Below are 19,143 nucleotides of genomic sequence, written 5' to 3'. Positions count from 1 at the left end.
TCAGATGAAAACGAAGCAATTCGGGAGCATTCAGAAGTGCTTCGCTGCATTCAGAAGAAATTCAGAAAAAAGAAGCAAAACTGTCCGATTCATCAATGCTTTTTAGTAGCAATTCAGTAGCAAAAATTTACACCCGGGTAGAGAGCAACCATTTTGCCAAACGTTATTCTGACTTTATCTGTGTTTATTAATGGCAATATATTCACCGTGTGAATATTTTCAGTTAGCTTCAGTAAGCTTCGATCTACCACTTTGAACGTCAGCGATCAACATCAACAGAGACACTATAGCACATAGCATTAAACGCACTATTGCTTCACTCTTTGTACACACTTTGACATCACTTATGCTTTGGCGCGCGTCGTACGTTTTTCAAACGTTTATGTTTGATTCAAGTATTTCACCGATTTCACCGAATTTTCTTACTCAATATCAATATATTCATTTTTACTTGGAAGTTTTTTTTTATTGCAATGATGTTTTAAAATATGTATTGTCGAGAAATATTTTTTTTTCAATTTCCAAAATTAAATGAAATTAAAACACATAGCATGAAACGTATTCATAGTAGGAATGCATATGTATTAGTTTGTACTTATTCATTATAATGTATTTAGATAGGACGCTAGCGCGGCCTGGCTTCGATGGTGAATAAGTACAAAACTATCGACTGGAGAATGTGAAAATTTTGAACAAGGTCTGAGGTTTTTTCTCTTTTCGTCCATTTCTACAGTTTTCTCCTTTCGATTATGAACAAATCGATAATAAGCTGTTGATTTGAAAGTTTGATTTGTAGCTTTTCGACGGTTCTAGTATACGGTCTGCTGCCCAATTACATCATAATTCGTTTCGATTGCTCTTACTCACAACCATATATATATACTAACGACGAAAAAATCACTTTCGAGTGATTTTGTACACAAAGTTGTAAGTACGCCAGAAGAAAAAATCCAATCGTAAAACACTGCGAGTACCATCAAAGTAGAATAAGACGGCGGCGCTCAATTCGAGATGAAGAAAGTTATGGCAGCACTTCAACACTGAAGTGTAATAAATTGCGTTGTAAAGTGTGCTATTTATGCAAAGATCGAAGCAAAATGACGTCGAAAAGAACGTGCCCGAAGCTGAAGTTCAATTGTAAGCGTGTGTATGGCAGAGTGGTGCTGAGCCATCGAAAACTTGGGCTTCGACGCTACTGAACAGAAGATGTTTTTCTTAATTTAGCCTGTTCAACCAACGAAACCTAACAACGCATAAACGAAACGAATGGAAAATAATAATGTCATTGCTTGCAAAATCGCTCACAAAACACGAAAAATATTCTTTCCATAATCAGCCAAATTGCTGACAGTTGCGAAATGTTTAAAGGAATTTTGCACTTTCTTACGAAATGGAAAGAGAAAACGAACGCGAACGGGAAAACAATGTTGTACGAAAATCCAATCAAGTTAGTATGAACCTTTTCCGCTAATTTCTTTCGGCGTCTTCTGTTCTTTTCGCCGAAATGATTCATACGAATGGTTTAACCGGCATGTTATTGTTTTCAGCTGGAATTCAACAAAGCAAGGAATAGGATAGGATATAAAATGGCTACGATGAATTGTATTCAAAACATAGTTTGACCAATTCATTTTGTAGACAATTGCCAAGATTTTGCATTCACTTTCTATAGACGTGTAGTCCACTACTAGTAGATATGCTCTCGCATTTTCGTCGAATGTGGTTATCAATCAAGTACACTTTTTGTTGGTGTATCGTCGCACTCTATTGATTATTAATCTAAAGTGCTCGAGATACAGTGGCCATTAGCATAGAACTGTCGATAACGAATTGACTTTGTTCCAGCATTTATGCACTAACGGTTGGCCAGTATTGACATGCAATTAAATGCTTAAATGGAATGCCGCTTTATTCTATGCACTACGGGCAACAATCAGAAGCAGTTTCAGCCATAAATCAAAGCAAGTCAATGGTAGCACAGCGTACAGACAACACATTTGTTTAATTCGACGACAAAATTTCGTCAAACTGAAAAATGACAAGCATTTTAGCTGTGATTAAAATGCTCGGCATTCCAATTTAGGCCTCAAATTGAATATTTATGTGCAAACACGATTCGTTTGATTGAATTAAACCATTTACCGATTTCAATCATTTTGGTCTATCTCTCTCTCTCTGTGTGTGTGTATCGGTTTCGTCCAATCCATTTTGCCCTTTTTTCTACAGAGAAATGCAGCAATTACTGAAACATGTTTGCTAGCGCTCGCGCGCCAATAGCAGCAGTGAAAACAATTAAAAATGGATTTTACAATATTTAAATTGCAGTAGCAATGCGCTGGCGAGAGTCAATGATCATGTGGCCTGCAGCCAATCTGTGATCTGCAAGCTTAGCTTCAAATTTTAATTTGATTCGATTTGCTGCAAACGCGTTTGCTTTCGGTGCGTGCATATGATGTATACACTTCAGACTGTGGCCGATACTGTCACAAATAATTTATAAATTGGTCCAAATTGTGTATGATTCATTAAGACCGCATGTACTTAGAGTTTTTGTCTTTTTAAACGACTTGTAGACGCGCTCGTATGAATTTCGTACACAACATTGTAAATGTAATATTGCGAATTCGCAGCCCGAAAATGTACAAACAATCCGCAAACAACATAAAATTGTGACTACCAACATGGTGCGCGCAAACGCCATATACCCATTTAGCAATCGCTCAATTCGTGTTCGTTACACTACATTCCGCTTCTCTCTCTCTCTCTCTCTCTCTCTCTCTCTCTCTCTCTCTCTCTCTCTCTCTCTCTCTCTCTCTCTCTCTTTTTTTTTCGTAAATTTAATTTCGTTATTGTGTGTTTGTTACTCATTCAGCTCTGGTTTACATTAAGTGTGCACTCAATCTCAATTGACTAAATACTGCAAATACTGTTGTGCAGACTGTTGTTATACGCATAGCGACAGTGTACAATGTACTGTACATACACAGTGTATACATGAAGCATAAGCACTCCTCCGAAAGCCATCAAATACAGACATTGTAATAAAAACTTATTTTCTATTTTGACAAATTGAAAACAAAATTACATCTGTTGCGTTTGCCAGTTCTTTTTTTTCTCCTTCTTCTTTTGCTTTTTCCCTACAATAAGCTCAAAATGTGCTACGTTGGGCCTAGAGATAGCGTCAGACTATTTTAGAGTCGAGTGTTTGTCACCTTCGTTTAGCATCTGTTTTTCTATGCTTTTCTATCTTTAATTGAATAAGACAGATACGATAAGAACATTACCTGGATTACATTGGCTCGTACAGCAACGTGATCACGCTCTCAGTTCTGAAAGTACAAAAAACAACACAGAGAGAAGAGAAATAAAGTATTAATTAGAAAAGTTCGCATTTTGTAGGCAAGCTTGAGGAGTAAATTGTTTAAGACTGTTTGAATAATTCTAATGACAAAAACCAGTGTAAAACTGGTATAGATTAAGTTGGATGAAAGTTTCGTCGCATTGCATGTATTTGTCATTGACGCTAAGAGACTTTGTCAAAAAAAAGCATATAATGTACTCATTCTCTGAAAGTTTTCGCAAATGAATTTTGATATAAACCCATGTGTGCACTTGGATCCTGGCCATATAATCATGTTGAGCCATTGCAACAGAGGTAATCTACGGAAACCAAATCGGTTGCATTGTTACCAACCAAGCGGCAACTTAAATGACAAATGAAATCCAAATATTGTGAAAACAAATCGAATGCATAACCAACCACCATCGCATGAGACAATGGATGGCTTCGTGCGTTTACTTCGCATATTATGACATTGACACTCGGCTCTATCTGATTTGATTGGGATGTTCCAGATCCCTCTTTCTCTCTCTCTCTCTCTTAGTCTGTTCGTGCATGTGTGTGTGTGTGTGTGTGTGTGTGTGGTTTAGTGCTGATTGTGACTAGACTGAGTGCGATATTCTATATTTTATTGTTCCAACATTTTCTCTCTCTTGATTTTCGCATTTGTTTGCTGTGCAACACACCAGATTCGTCTATCTTTTTGGGCGGTAAAATGCTTTCATTTCTTTGGCAATGGCATCATGAGCATCATGAGCACACCGACATAACGCCCGTGTTGTTGCATCATTTCGATTATGTTGGGCCTTTGAAAGCATTCTCTCATTTATTGCTTTGTCGAATATGCATGAACATCATGGGCAGGCATCAGTGCGTCAAGGAAACATATTTCAAAATTATGAGAGCAAACACACAAAGACCATCGAGTAAACTCAAATCTCACTAAGTTGCAAATCATGTCGATGCAAATTCCGAATTTCCGAAATTCGAGTAAATAAATGAATGGTGTGTACTTGTGCCACTGCCTGCACCTCTATCAATGCCTATATGCGTGGGTGTGCAACGAGACATACGAAGCATCTCAACTCGGTCGGCCTCTATGCTTTCAATTCTCTCAAGTAATTCGATGCAATTCGACATAGACGTATATTGTTTCGGTACAACAAATCTCTTTCGATTTTTGCTTTTCATTCATTGATCCATTTCGGTTAAAGTCGTTCAACATGACTTTTTCGACAATTCGAAAGATAGAATCAATGGGAGAGTTCATGCAACTTCCATGTCCCTTGTTGTAAATATTTCGGTTTGTCTGATGCACCGACTTCAAACAAAAGTTTTACGTAAGAATTTTCCCAACAATGGATTTGCTGGTACCAACTGACATAACAACGATCATTGATGTAGTGAAAGCCGTTCTTTTTGTTGGCTCATCTTCGCAATTCAGAATATAGTGAAAGACAATGAAGAAAATTGAGAAACGTGTTTTATTGCTGCCTCAAACCACATAAAAATAAATGAAAATCCATCAACCAGCAGCCATTTTGAGGTTCAACTCACAAACATTTATTTATAAATTACATTAACGCCATCATGCGACCAGCCCCACGAGGAGCAACAACAATATCAGCAGCCGTAGCAGCAACATTGTTCGAACGGTCAGCGATATTGGCATTGAATGCAATCAAATAATACCCGTATATTTACTGGAATATAACATCAGCGTCCGAAATAGACTTTTTTGTTTCTCAAACCAGCAATTTCCAAATTCAAAACATTCACATGTTTTCTGACTGACGAAAAACAAAAACTTGCCAACCAAGTTGATCCACTGCAATAGCAGTTCAAATATAGCATAATAATTAATTCATGTTGCAAACGTCAAACAGTTTCGTCAGCCGCTCATTCCCCACCCCCCTCTCTCCACCTCTCTCCATCTATCTATCATTCAGAACTGTCACGTTAACTAAGGAGAAATGCACAACTGCTTCGCTACTTCTTGAATAATACATTTGTTTGTATCGCGAATGAAAAGTATGAAAGTTCTGTGTCGCAACCAGTCGCCTGAAACGGACAACGTAGTCAAAAGTCAAAATGAAACAAGTGTTTCAATAATAAGGCATCGCGTCATTTCAAAACGGCTATAAACTCAAGTGAATTTCGATAGTATTTGCTGGCGGCTTTGTCACAATCACAAAGAAAGAGGCAAATAAATGCCAAGATGCTTTTGAAATATCTATAATAAATTGAGACGAATATTTTGGATTCGGAACAGTTGCGCAGAGTGACATAGAAATTTCGAAAGCAACTTTTATTCAAAATGTTCATTCATTTGGACCGCTTTCTTATTCCAGCACATTTCGTCTGCAAAGTTTCCTCTGCCATTGGAATACGACGTTGAAACCGCCTCGCTACGTATTAACGTTCTTTTCTTGTTCTGTGTTGTTTTTTTCATTGTGCTCGCTTCTTTTTGCTTTGGCTTTCGTTTCGCTTATGTACACTCGTGACTTACTACACAGTAAATCATGCGTCATTTAAGCCATATATATGTAAAACCGAAAGTCAATAGCCACATTATGTAAACGGATCAATTGTATGAGATTAGATCACCAGACCAAAGTCAATTAAATGATGGCCTTCTTTTCATATCGTTGCTAATTTTGAAAATAAACAAATAACGTATTGTTTTCACATTTTTGAAGTCACAGTTCTCGGGAAGAACCAAGAAGTTCATGTGCATGAATGGCATCACTCGTGATTTCGAAACCCAATGGAAGATGAGTATGATCAAGTGTGGTTATTATCCAATTTGGTAAAATTCAATCGAAAATTAAGAAATGTTTTTTTTTCAATCGTTACTGCGGCGGTTGAATTTCATTTCGCAAAATTCATGAGCCTAACAACGTTTCCGCTGTTGAAAGTGATAGATGTTTCGAATGTCATAAAATAGCTTTACGATTCGCGCCTCTAATCAGCGAATGTCGTCATCGATCGTATTGAAAGAAAAAAGAAAAAAAGAGAAACGTTTTGATTATGTGTGCGACTGTGTGTGTGTGTGTGTGTGAATGTGCAACATATTTGCTTTTGTTGTGTGTCTGAATCGAACAGAAACGCCATCATATGTACACAATCAAAGTATATAGAAGCTCAAGAGAATGGTGAATGTTAAAAGCGATGACCGGTATCAAGGTCTTTTCGGCTATTTTAAACTTTACACACATACACACACACACGCACACAATTCGACTTGTTATATATACACATGTATAGTGTGTTTGGTTCAGGCACATTTGCTCTCTTCATTTCCTCTTCTTTTTCAGGTTCTGTGCAGCGCGCGGTTAATGGTGTTTCTTCTTTGCTCTAAAGAGCGTAAAATACGAGCCAACGAATGAACCAATCGCTTGTGAACACTTACCCGAAGCAAATAAAACAAAGCGTTTTTTTCGCTCTCTCTCTCTCTTTCTCTCTCTCTCTCTCTGTCCAACAAAAAGTGTCTTAAAATGAATACAAATATTGTTATAGCGTCTCAAGTTTAATAGTGCTCTTCGCATCGGGCCTTGCACATTGTTCCAACGAAGGAAAAAAGAGCGAGAAGCATTTGTTTGTATTGGTGTGGTGCGAATGTGATCTGACCAAGACCATATACACACACAAGACATAAGATTTGAAAACATAGTGGAAGAATAAATAAAAAAAGCTAAATGGTGTGTTGTTCGTCAATATCGTCGAGGTTGTTACACTCTTCACGGCAACAAACTAGAAGCTACATTTTGTGTGTAACGATTGAACGAGAAATGAAGAAAGAAGTAGAAAAAAGCTAGTGGTCACGGACAGTGGAAATGAAACCGCAGCAACACACATCGACCGATTATTACATAAAAGAAGAGAAAAAAACGAGCAACAGCAGCAGCAAACGCAGAATTGTGCTCCAACCATTATGCCCAGTCCAGTGCCAGTTGCCGGATGAGACAACGACGATAGCCGCTAACACAGAAAAACAGAGAGAACCACATCGAGAATGAAATGGAAAATGAAGAGTTGAACCAGATGAAAAAAAAAGCTTTACGTAGAAAGAAGAATGTGAACTGAAGATGGAAACAAAAAGTTTCTTTCCTGCTCCATTATGTACACGTATTTCATCGTTTGGGTTAATGCTTTTGTTGAAAGAGCCGCGCGTAGCACCAAAATAAAAACAAGCTAAATAGTGTAGCGAAAGAGAATGGAAAAAGGTTCGTAATATTTATGGAGTTCAAGACGAAGAAGACATTGCCATCGTCGTGGTCGTCGTCTTCGCCATCGTCGCTGTTGTTGTCGTCGTCGTCATTCGTGCATTGGCATTATGTATTCGCCAAAGTGAGCCGCAAGCACGCACACACTTTGCACGTAACGAAATTCTCTCATTTCTAATATTGGGCATGAACGCGGTGTGGCAGCAACATGATTTATTCTGAAAGTTTTTTTTTCTCCCTTCTACGCATTATTACCGTGTTTTTACACCGTTGCTGCCGCTCATCGGCTCATCGGGGCCCCCAGAAAGCAAAATGAATACACAGCCAAAGAAAGTCAAATATACGAAGGCAGAAAAGAGAGAGAATCAACGAAAATATCGCAAAAAGCTGCAATAATCTTTCGAAGCAAGCAGATTTATTAGAGGCAAGGCACTTAGCCTAAGTACAAACTCATACTCAGCGGTTTGGGTTATTTGGACACCTCTCGAAATGGATTTCACAAAATATCGCACACAATTTTTTTTTCTGATTGAATTGTTTCAGTGTTTGTTTGTTTTATGGAATTAAGTCAACACCGAGAATTCCAAAGAAGAAACGGAGAATTTCATCGAAACCAAAATGGTTTCGTTGTACATATATCAAGTTAAAATTGCAAGTAAATACGAAAATTCAATTTAAATTTTCCAATTGTTTTGTTGGTTATTGAATTCGGATTAGCAGCTTCGAACATGATCACACTGTCTCGGCGTCTTCATTTTGTGTTTGGCATGTGGCATTCGAAAAATAAATAGCAACGGAAAGAGGATTCACTTTGTAATCGAACATCGGTGTAAATGTAATCCGATTTTCTGATTCCATTGAGAACTTTTTCTCTCTGACATTAGTTGAGAATTCCCAAGTGAACGGTAGCAGCACAAACTCAGGCACTCGTTTCACCATCGGATCGATACATTGTCTCCGCGCGCACAAACAAGAAAATGGCAACCCAAATGAATTTTGGCACATGTAAACTAATGACGCTGAATCTATTTGGGACTTATATCGTTCACTTCATTCCATTGGATCAATCGATTTGATTGCGCTTGAATCCATTAGCCGATTGATGTAAACTAATTTTGGTGAGAAAAGGTCGACTTTTATGGTTCGATGATCTCAAATATTTTTTCTCCCAATTTCTTTTTCTTCATCCGTTGAATCACTTCGGTCCGAATTGAATGTGTTTGCCGTGCCACTGGGTGTGTGTGTGTGTGTGTATTTATCGTTCCAAAAGATTGATCGAAACAATTTCATTTTGTGCGAAATTCAATTTCGAGCACCATGAATTCAAACACATTGTAAACTGGGCACGTTTGTATTACGGACGATTGAGGCGTCGCCAATCAAATTCATTTTCATTTGCAATATTTCCTAATATGGGCCTCATCCTTCAGAGTTTTCGAATTTGATTTTGACTAATTGCGAACGCTCAAAATTTGGTACACAAACAATTCAAACTTGTTCCGAAGCCCGAAATGCGTTGAACTCTAGAGCTAGGGAAATATTAAATTTTGTTCGGACGGGCAAAAACCGAAATTTGAATCCGAGTTTCCATCTTCATTACAACATTAATCGCAGCATTGCACGCGCTTAGAGCAGACACACTTGGGTTGAACGTGTTGTGTGATGCTGCCATTGTTACAACAGCCATTTGTTTTGGGGTGAATAAACTCGACTAAACGACGCGTACAGACATTAGATCGGAGCAAGAGCAAAATGTGCGTAAATTTAAAGGGAAAATCGAATGCATCTAGTCCACAACACAGCAGTGCGTGTAGAACAAACGCATCTCTCTTCTTTTTTTCTGTTTCGGGCCTGCTATCTCTCTCCATCCCCTCAACAAGCATTATCAAAATTTTCTAGCCCGCACACACAATAGACGAACGTGTTCGATATAGATGGTTGTATGAATACGGTATTTAAATTTGCACTCGGCACAACATCAACGATACCCTTGTCGAAAACCGAGCGGATGCTCCCGAACGAACCCACTGTAGATTTATGTAGAAATGTGTGTTTGCTATTTGCCATTTTTAATGGAAAATTCTATTGTGCGTTAGAAGCGTCGTCGTCGTCGTCGTCGTAGTCGCCGTCGTTGTTAATGTCGGTGAGGACGAGCAAATAAATATGAAGGGATCGTTGATGTGATGTATATATAGTATATAAATGTATGTACATTTCTAACGAACCATCGAACGATGGAATTGGACGGTTGTGCTCAGCTGTATCGGGGTGATACCGAAAGGAGCAAAGATAGACGGTGCATTCACCATAGAAATGGTTCACGTGCGTAAATATCAATCCAGCCAGAAATGAAAATGAAAGATTCGGTTTGGTGTGCACAGTGCACGTTCACAGACCTTTTCATTAATCCTGACTATGGCATGCTGCTGCTGCTGCTGCTACTCGCAGCGAGTAACAATCTGTACATGTCAGCCTGTATCATATCGCCGAAAGTATACAACGAAATATATCAGCACTAATCCAGGCGATGTACAAAACAGCGATAGCCCGAATGAACGCAGCAACAACAACAATATTTTGCACACAAAAATGTTTCGTGTTCGGAACAAAACAGCAAAATGCATCAGTTTGAGCTCTGAGCGAATGTGTTTATCTGCTTTTTGATAGTATGTGTGTGTGTGTGTTTGTTAACAAAAACATCCTTTTGTGCGTAATGAAATCGTGGAATCCGTAGAAGTGAGGCTTTCCGAAAGGGGGAAAATGGTGTTTCAATGTTGTTTTGTGTGCCAACGCAAAGAAAAAAAATCGATCTCTCTCAATATTATATTACACATTTATTTTATTTCCGAAAAAAAGTATATTTCTCTTGTCGAATGTGTGCACTTTACTTCGGCTCGTCGTCATTTTCATAACGGATGTATTGCACTACACGTGCCGCTGTTGCCACATTTTCGTCTTCGAATCTGTACCAGCATGCACAACGGCAAGATGCTTCGCTTGAAATCAACTCTCTAACGAAATGAATTCGCAAAGGCAACGCCGAGAAAGAGAGAAAGAAAGAAGAACCTGCATGCGAGATAAATGTTGTTGATATTTTTCATGAGGGTTTTCTTAGCTCAAAGTATTCCTTTCTGCGTCAATGGGAATGCGTATGCGATTTAAAATATAATGTAATTTGTTGTCGTTTGTGTATGTTGCTGTTTTTTTTCTCTGCGTTCTTCACATCGTCTCTGAGAATCAAAAAGATGTGAAACTCTTTGGACTGTTTTTTTTCTTCTATCTCAAGTTAGTTCTATCGTTCGCATGGCTGAACCATCATATGTGCTCCAAATGAATGGTACGCGAATGGAGATTCTGATAAGTGGATCTATATATGCGGATGTGAATAAACATACAAAATATTGAGCTAATGTCACGCTCATCACAAGCACCTATCTAAATTGGACATGCATCTCACATATTTTCGAAAATTCACTTTTTCTGTTCGGGTTTGTTTGCAGCAAGCAAACGCCACGATACATTATTATGAATGACAAATCTGCTGAAATTTACATACATTTCCGAGTGTAAACAGAAAAACGCTACATTTTCTTTCGTTCTGCCATCGTCCTCATCGTCTTCCGCGTGAAGGATGAACACTCGCAATTTTCCATTCCCTTTTTTGCCGCTATGAAATCTAATTTAAAAACTTCTTCCGCTTTGACATTTTTTCCCCCGAACTCTTTCTCGTTCGCTCGTAATGTTTGTCTATTTCATTTTTGTAGATCATGTTCTCTTTTTTTGCTCCTTTTTCCGCTGCCATTCAGTTTTCTATTTCTGCCATCAATGTTTGTGCAGGGTTTAAATGAACATCCAACATTTGAATATTTATTGCGCTGTGATTGCATATTTCGACTGATCGGCGGCAGCAGCAAAAAAAAGTCGTCTTCTTTATCCACTTATCTGTTCGATAACATTCGCCGACGACGAAAGACGTATTTCTATGAATAAAAATCGTTCTGGCAAACAGAATAATTGCACTGAATCCAAAGAACATGTCGGACCGTCACAGAGTTCAGATCAATTGGAAAAATGCATGAGACGAGCGAAGAAAAAGAACATACCGCCGATGTCCCGTGATGAAAAAGTTTGTTTTAATATGATTTCATTCCGATCCATTTTTTTTGAGAAACTTTGTTTGGCCTGTCGATTTTTTTTACTTGCTCTCTGCGGTCGTTTTTTGGTTGTTATACTCCGATTTATATGCAGATTACCACCATTCCATAATCGGAAGGAAATAGTTTTGTCTCTTCAGAAAATTGGCAAAGTGAAACCTTGGCGGAAAAAAAGTCATTCTCAACAATGCAGCCAAGGAATTGTTTTCATCGTGTTTTTTTTCCTCTCTCGTCATTCCGGGAAAAACTTTTCATTTTTGTTGAGAGACTCCAGTGGAGAGAAAAAATGAATTATAAGAATTTGTAATCGAAAAATCAATAGAAGCTGTTTTTTGAACTTCAACTTAATCTGGCGTCCGCTTGAATGCATTCGGGAATAAGTTTGCAAGTTTTCAGTTGCATTCGTTAACTGAATGAATACCATCATCGGGTATGCACGAAACTTTTTCCTCGTGATTTAAAGTAATGCGACTTCTGATCATCACATAAAATGAATGTCGAAAGCAAAAAAAAAATCTATAAGGAATATCGAATAGCTCATTTTTTCTCTCTCTTTATCTCTCGATGTTGAGAAAACCAAGGATTAAATTGCGATGGAGAAAAAGAAACAACACGGTTTTGACGGCGGTCAATGTGAAAAGGTCACATAACAGTATATAAAAGTTCAAACTATAAACAAAGCGCGCGATTTCACTGTAACATGAACGGGAACGGAATGGCAATGATTTCATGTTGTGTCATTGACTAGCGAAATGGTTATAATTAGTGTATTCATTCATATTATTATAATTCATTCGCAATTTGTAGATGATTTTCAACAAAAAAAATAAGTCATGCCATTTGCATTGCCAATAATAATAATAATAATAATAATGGATTAATCCATTCCAGTCAGTCAAGAGAAATCAAGTAAATTACTAACAGATATTTCATGATTGGAAATTTAATATATTAACTTCGTAATATGAAAAAAAAAACTCTGTCAATTTAATTGCATTGCATTCATGAAGCGCAAAATATTAAATGGTTATTTTGAGGTAATCATCAAAAGGAAAACATCAAATTGGAATCAAACTGAATGTTTTTTTTTCTGGTTCGTTATGTTGCAACGGGTTCGCCCTTCCATCGACGTTGGCCACATTTCTCATATTTATCCACACAGTGTTTGATGATTTCAATTTCAATAAAATGAAACTACGAGCATCTCATAAATTTTCATCAGGCCAAAAACCAAATTATGAATGCAGACACTTTACGACGACGGACACTTAAAAATCCGCAACGCAGATGACTGTCGAAATTGAAGTGATAAACAATGAAATGTATAAAATAAGTTATTTACTCTTCGTACGCTGAAAAACTTGATTTAAATTTTAAAAGATGCGACGACCTTAAACTCACTTATTCACGGAAAGCAACGCAAGTGAAGTGAGAAAAAAAACGGTCGTTTATTATCGTCGGCATAAAATAAAGTCTACATGTAGTATATATGCGTATGAGAGAGCGAAAAACGAAACGACAACATGAAATCTAGAGGAAGTGAGTGTGTGTGTGTGTGTGTATGTGTATATGATTCGTGAAATTTTATGAAGATTGAAACGATGCGTGCTCGAGTCGAAAATACGAAACGCAACGAAACGATTTGAATTCGTCTTCATTTTATTTATATTCACAGTTCATCCAAACACACATTGCATCTTCTGATTATTTCTTCACGAACGAACCCGTCGGATCGACACTGGGCCACAGCCTCACTTGAAAATCACATACACATTTTATGGTGCATGTCTCAACGTGGGTTTTTGAACCGTCAATGTGTTGCTTGTTTCTCTCTCTTCCTGAATTATTTCGGTGGATTTTAGTCGATTTATTCGTTTTCGATATTTTCAAAAACGATGGAAACACGGAGATGTACAATGTTATTGAATTAAAGCAATTCGAATTTAGCAAGAAAAATGTTGTTTTTGGAAACGAAATTGTCTACATAAACAATTGCCACTGAAATTCATCCTTACGGATATATTGGGTCGAGAGAGAGAAAAAATTTGCAATTTTATCCAAAATAATGGTTTGTGTAATTCAACCTTTGGATTTGGGTTTAGATTTGGTATGCATCTGTGTCAATTGAAATATTATCGTGAAGAAAAACGGAGATCGATGGCATAAGAGCGCAATGGATTGTAACAATTGGCAAACGAACACATGTGCACAAGTGCTCTTGTATGAAGACGATACAATTTGTTACACACAAGTACACACACACACTCGATCGAGTGAAAATTGATGCGTAGATTTTTGTTTACAAAACGCTTTCAATTGTGTCTATGGATTCTTTTCTCTCTGTTTTATTTCCAAGCGATGCGTGTGTTTTTTGGTGGGAAAAACGAAAATCCACACGGATGGAATGACACAAAATATATCAGACTGATTTCAATGCGGATACTGTTGTTGCGTCGAACATTGTCAATGAACAAACAAACAAACAGACGAAAAAATTTATATATATATTTGATCATGGAAGCCGTATTAAAGTAAATTCATTTTTTCATCGTCTTTTTTCGATGGGTCTATCTCAACCTTTCATCATCGGTTCAATCGCAATATATTCGCATTCGAAAATATTTTACTTTATTACATTCAACACACAATGAAACGTTCTCTTTTTTCTCGTGCTTTGTCTCCTGATACGTTCGGATCCAACGTATTGTTTGCTGAATTTTGATGTTGGCTTTGTATCTAGGCGAGTGAGAGAGAGAAAAAAAGCGATAGAACAAAGTCATGGACAAAAATTTTATATATATTTTCGACGCAATGCGACCGAAACAGTTTCGGTTGAACCCCTAACCATTTCGTTTTATTGTGTGTGAGAAATGGAATTAGAATGCGTCGCAAAGAAAATTAGTATGAGAATTGTGGCTGGTATTGTGTGTGTGCTACGTTTTGGGGATGAAATTCGGTGCGTTTTGCTCCGAAATGCGACAACACAAATGGCAACCGAAAAGTGTACGAATTCTAGGCATCGATTTTATTAGATTTCAATATATGCGCATGTTAATATGTAAATTCGATTTTCTATTGTGTTCACATTCGGTAGTGAACGTCATGTTTAGAGAGAACGCCTTTTTTATTATCGTTTTTCGATAGACGAAAATATTCTTTCTCGCTCTCTCTCTCCTCGTGTCTGCAGAACGCATTCAAGCAAACTCAATTCAATCAGAAACGTTTTATTGTTGAATGTTGATAAATAATAAAATGCGATAAATTATGCATCGCTTTTGTTGACAAATCGTCATTTTATGTGGATTTATTGCAATGCTATAACAAAATATATCGGGATTTTATGACTTTTCCTTCTGTTCATCGATTACCATGGAATTATGTTATTGCTCTTTAAAAATCTATTCCTCAGGACAATCACAAGGAACATTAAAAATTAGACATACAACATCTATGCTGATGATTTATGTGAGAGATTTGCATTAATTCAAACTTATTCCGATTTCAAACGCACTTTAAGCTTGTCGAAGTGCATCAACAATTTGTCCAGAATTTCAACAGATGGCGTTCGTGCGAATCATTTCAAGGGCATGGATAAACTCTTGCAGCCGTTAATATGGAACAATTTGAAAACCTTACAAATGATGTGATTCTTCACCAAGCTCACTTTTAAAAACGCCATCTCTTGGCTTTGAATCACACTTTCAATTTACATTCTATACAATTTTATAATTGATACAAACTTGAAATTCAATTCTTTGTAAATCGTTAAAGTATTTTATATAATGTGCATGAGTTTTTCTAATGTCTGTGGGAATTAATTACCTAAATTACAGAAAAAAACATTCACACACATTTGCTATGCTTAAAAGTCTAATCGACACACATAAAATAACTGTTGTATTAGTTTGTGGAATGTGTTCAATTAAATTCAAGTATTTATGATTGTTTTATTCAAGATTGCACACTGCACAGTGCAGATTGATTGTCCAAAGCAGGTACATTGCGATGGCTAATGCGTGACTGAAACGATAGACGATGACGCACATGGAATCTTTCTTTAAATTGCGAATTTTCTTGCTTTACTCTAACTTGCAGTTAAATCGATATCGCCAAAGAGATCAAATGGAAATACTACTTCAACGCTAAATTATTTTACGTGATTTATACTATTTTTAGTAAAACAAAATGATAAAAAAAACTGGCGTTAGCGCGGTCTTTATTCGGAAAAGACCAAATTGTAGGAAAAACCCAACGTTATCAGTTTCAGTCTTTGTTGTCTTTGCAAAAAAAAAAATTGGTTTTACCAACAACAAGTTTAGGGCATCGCATGCAAAAAAAAGTTGTTGCATCTTTAGTTACTTTTCATACGCCGTGCGCATATTTCGTACAAGGAGCGAAAAATTGTGTTCTTACCAGAAAGTGGCTAAATATAGAAGCATCCGCGTAGAAGAATTGAGGAAAAAATAAATAAGCGGTTATGAGTTCAAAAACACTTTTAAAAGTCATTGCAAGAGGCAGAAAACTGATATAAAAACACCGCATTGACGTGCTTGGTAATGCTTTCCTTTGTTCATCAAGCCTTTTTTTCCCATTTCGTCGCGCTGAATGGTCGTCGGTTAATTTTCTTTAGAAGTGTGTAGCTGCGTGTGAGGTAGGTTAGTAATTAATTTGCTTAGGTTCATTTTGCGTGTGTGCATTTTAATATCGCATATGTTTTGACACATAACCTGAATAGGTTTTTCTGTCGTAATCCAGACGCAAGTTTTTTAGTGTACTTGTCTTGTGTCTTTTTGACGACAACGACGACGATTACCATTCATTTCGCTTGTGTTCCCCTTTACACGTTTATTGTGCGTTAAAAAGGCAAATGAATCTATTAACATCCTTTTTCTTTCTTGCTCAACGAGTTCAATCGGCCACGAAACCAGAATGAAAGGCAGCTGGCGGCGCGCAAATATCGGAATATTTACGTAGAGAAAAAACCGCCGATCAAATAAACACCATTTTTATGTGCAATTTATTCAAATCCAATAACTTTTATTGACAATTGACCATACGAGGTCAGAGTTTTGTATGTACATAAAATTGTGAAGTAATTCTAGTTGAATTGAACCAAGCTCAAATATGGCATTCGAATTAGCTCACCGAACCGTTATTCTTTTCTTTGCATTGAGAAAGTCCAATCGGTTTTTGTGGTCATTGCTTCGTATTTTGACATGGCAAACGTTTATTTTTTGTCTGTATTTGAAATGAACGGTTGAATACGTAAATCGTGTATGATTTGTTCACTGTGTGTGTGTATGTGTGTGCGGGCGCTTTTTTTCTTGTTTGTCGATTGTTGAACGAGTCATGACAGCTATAACGCGCGTCCACATTTTAGCGTTGAATGAACGCCGTTGATGCTGATTTCATTTTGGATTTCAAAATGTGAAGTTAAATGTGATTGTTCTGGGACGAGAATGTACGGTTTTCTAACGAACGGCTCCAGCGTCTCGACCAGTCTATCGCTTTGATTTTACTGTTGTTGTTGTAGTTGTTGCTGATGTTTTTCAGCTCATTTCAAGTTCAAGCCACTTTCAAAATGAAATGCTCTTTTTTTCGTCCGTTCTCTTTGAACAAGCGATGTAATTGGTGAACGTTGAACCGCTTACGCGGCTCTTAACGGTACTCGCAAGAAACAGCATAGATTGATAGCGAAACGACCTGTCACCAACTTTGGAACTTATTTTTTTCATCTCTCAGGCTAGCGCATTCATTTCGTTCACACCATGACATGCCACGCCACGCCAAATAGTTATTTTATTTCTGGCATTCTGAGGCTGTGTTCTGTGCTTGGCGAGCGTTAATACGTGATTTACTTTCCGCTCAAGTGCTGTCATGAATATATCAAATTTATTGGTCAATTCGACTTCATACAGAATTGTTTGTGCTATTCATTTCTTTTTCCTCATCCACCCAGTCTCGTTCGTTCGGTGGCTATTATTTATCGTTGCATACAAAAGAATTTATTTATTTCTTTTCGTTGCCTTCATACATTGCACACTCTCTTCATCTCTGGTATCTAGACACATTCAAACTGAATTACTTTGATGTTTGTGTTAGCCGGCTATTCGGCTCAAAATTGATCTTGTAATTTCATCTAATGGACTCAGTGCAATTCTGATGGAAAATAACAGAAAATTCAATACGCTTAACGACTGGGTCGTATCAAATAAAGAAGAAAAAAAAGAACTATTCGAATGATTTGAATGTCATTGCACATGGAATTCCAGCTTAATTTACGTATGGGGAGGGCGTCTGCAAATAGCTTCCTCAATTTCGTATCGATTTGTGCGACACGCAATGTTTCTTCTTTTTTTAAATAATTTGGTTTTTGTCTTTAATTGAAAGCTCAAGTTTGTTTATACCTGATACTGGTATTGATGGAACGTGGTGTCGTCACGATGGCATTCGTGACGCGATATTATATATCAATATCACGTTGATCAATTGTCACATGTTTTACATGTATCAACATATAACTTCGTTTTTCTCTCTCTCAATTGGTCGATTTGCGTCACATTTTCAAAGACATTGCTTCTATTTTTAAATGTCACGATTATTATCCACTTGCCTTATAGTTAATTAAAAATTGATATATGGATTTTTTCTATTTCCAGTGATCTGCCATTAGACAAACATTAACTTCTCAAAATAAATCGATTGGAAAAGTCACGACAAATGCTATTAAAACAATTTCAGAGCAAAAGTTATTGCATTTCATAATATCTTCCATAACAACATCGATTGTTGACATCTTCGTCGTCGATGAACGACTGAATCGTTCGATTGTTTGCAGCATTCATCGATACGCACGAGTAAAATTGATACCAGATTCACACGATTTACTGGAGATATTGACGAAAGGGAAAAGCAATTAAAAATGAATAAAAATACGAAAGACATTGCGGTGATTATGCAGCTCATTGTTAAATCCGCATATATGGACAACGACTGCGTCATTCAATCTATTTATATTCATTTTGTTTTGTAAACTTCACGCAATTAAAAAAAGCGAATTTAAATTATCATGAAATGATATGTCATTTGTATAACTCGATCTCTTATGACAATTGCACTGTGCATGTGATCATATGTGTTAATATCACCACATTTGCGCTGACTCGGTATGCATGAATGAAATCAAAACAAATAAATTAGGAATTAACACACAATCGAGATAATTCTCGGCAGTAATACGTAAGCACTCTAAGTGACTTATTATGGGAATTATCTCGTACACTCGAACGCAAGCAACACAATCGCATTGAATCAGAATTTGCTTCTTGAGAATCAACAACCACACACGTACAGACCGGACTGGACTGAACTGATTTGGTGCGTTAATGTAATAGCACAATATTTGCCTGCTTTTGATATTTTA

The 19,143-nt window shown here is 37.1% G+C and overlaps 1 protein-coding gene across 3 annotated transcripts in view; it reads right to left on the bottom strand.

Moving 5' to 3' along the window:
• The window catches only part of LOC129569762 (protein gustavus), a 124,939-nt gene that overhangs the window by 71,793 nt on the left and 34,003 nt on the right, over positions 1-19,143 (bottom strand). For 2 of the 3 annotated variants that reach the window (XM_055448926.1, XM_055448928.1), the window contains one exon: positions 3,285-3,329. The exons of the other annotated variant lie outside the window; for it this stretch is intronic. The gene's annotated coding sequence lies outside the window, so the exon portion shown is untranslated. The remainder of the gene's footprint in view (positions 1-3,284; positions 3,330-19,143) is intronic. 3 annotated transcript variants of the gene reach the window in all.

Source organism: Sitodiplosis mosellana, unplaced genomic scaffold (assembly GCF_009176505.1).
Source record: "Sitodiplosis mosellana isolate CC-2019 unplaced genomic scaffold, AAFC_SMos_1.0 Smas_scaffold_42, whole genome shotgun sequence".
NCBI classification, from domain to species: domain Eukaryota; kingdom Metazoa; phylum Arthropoda; class Insecta; order Diptera; family Cecidomyiidae; genus Sitodiplosis; species Sitodiplosis mosellana.
The sequence above is the reverse complement of the archived record's forward strand: the minus strand, read 5'-3'. Positions and strand labels throughout refer to the sequence as shown.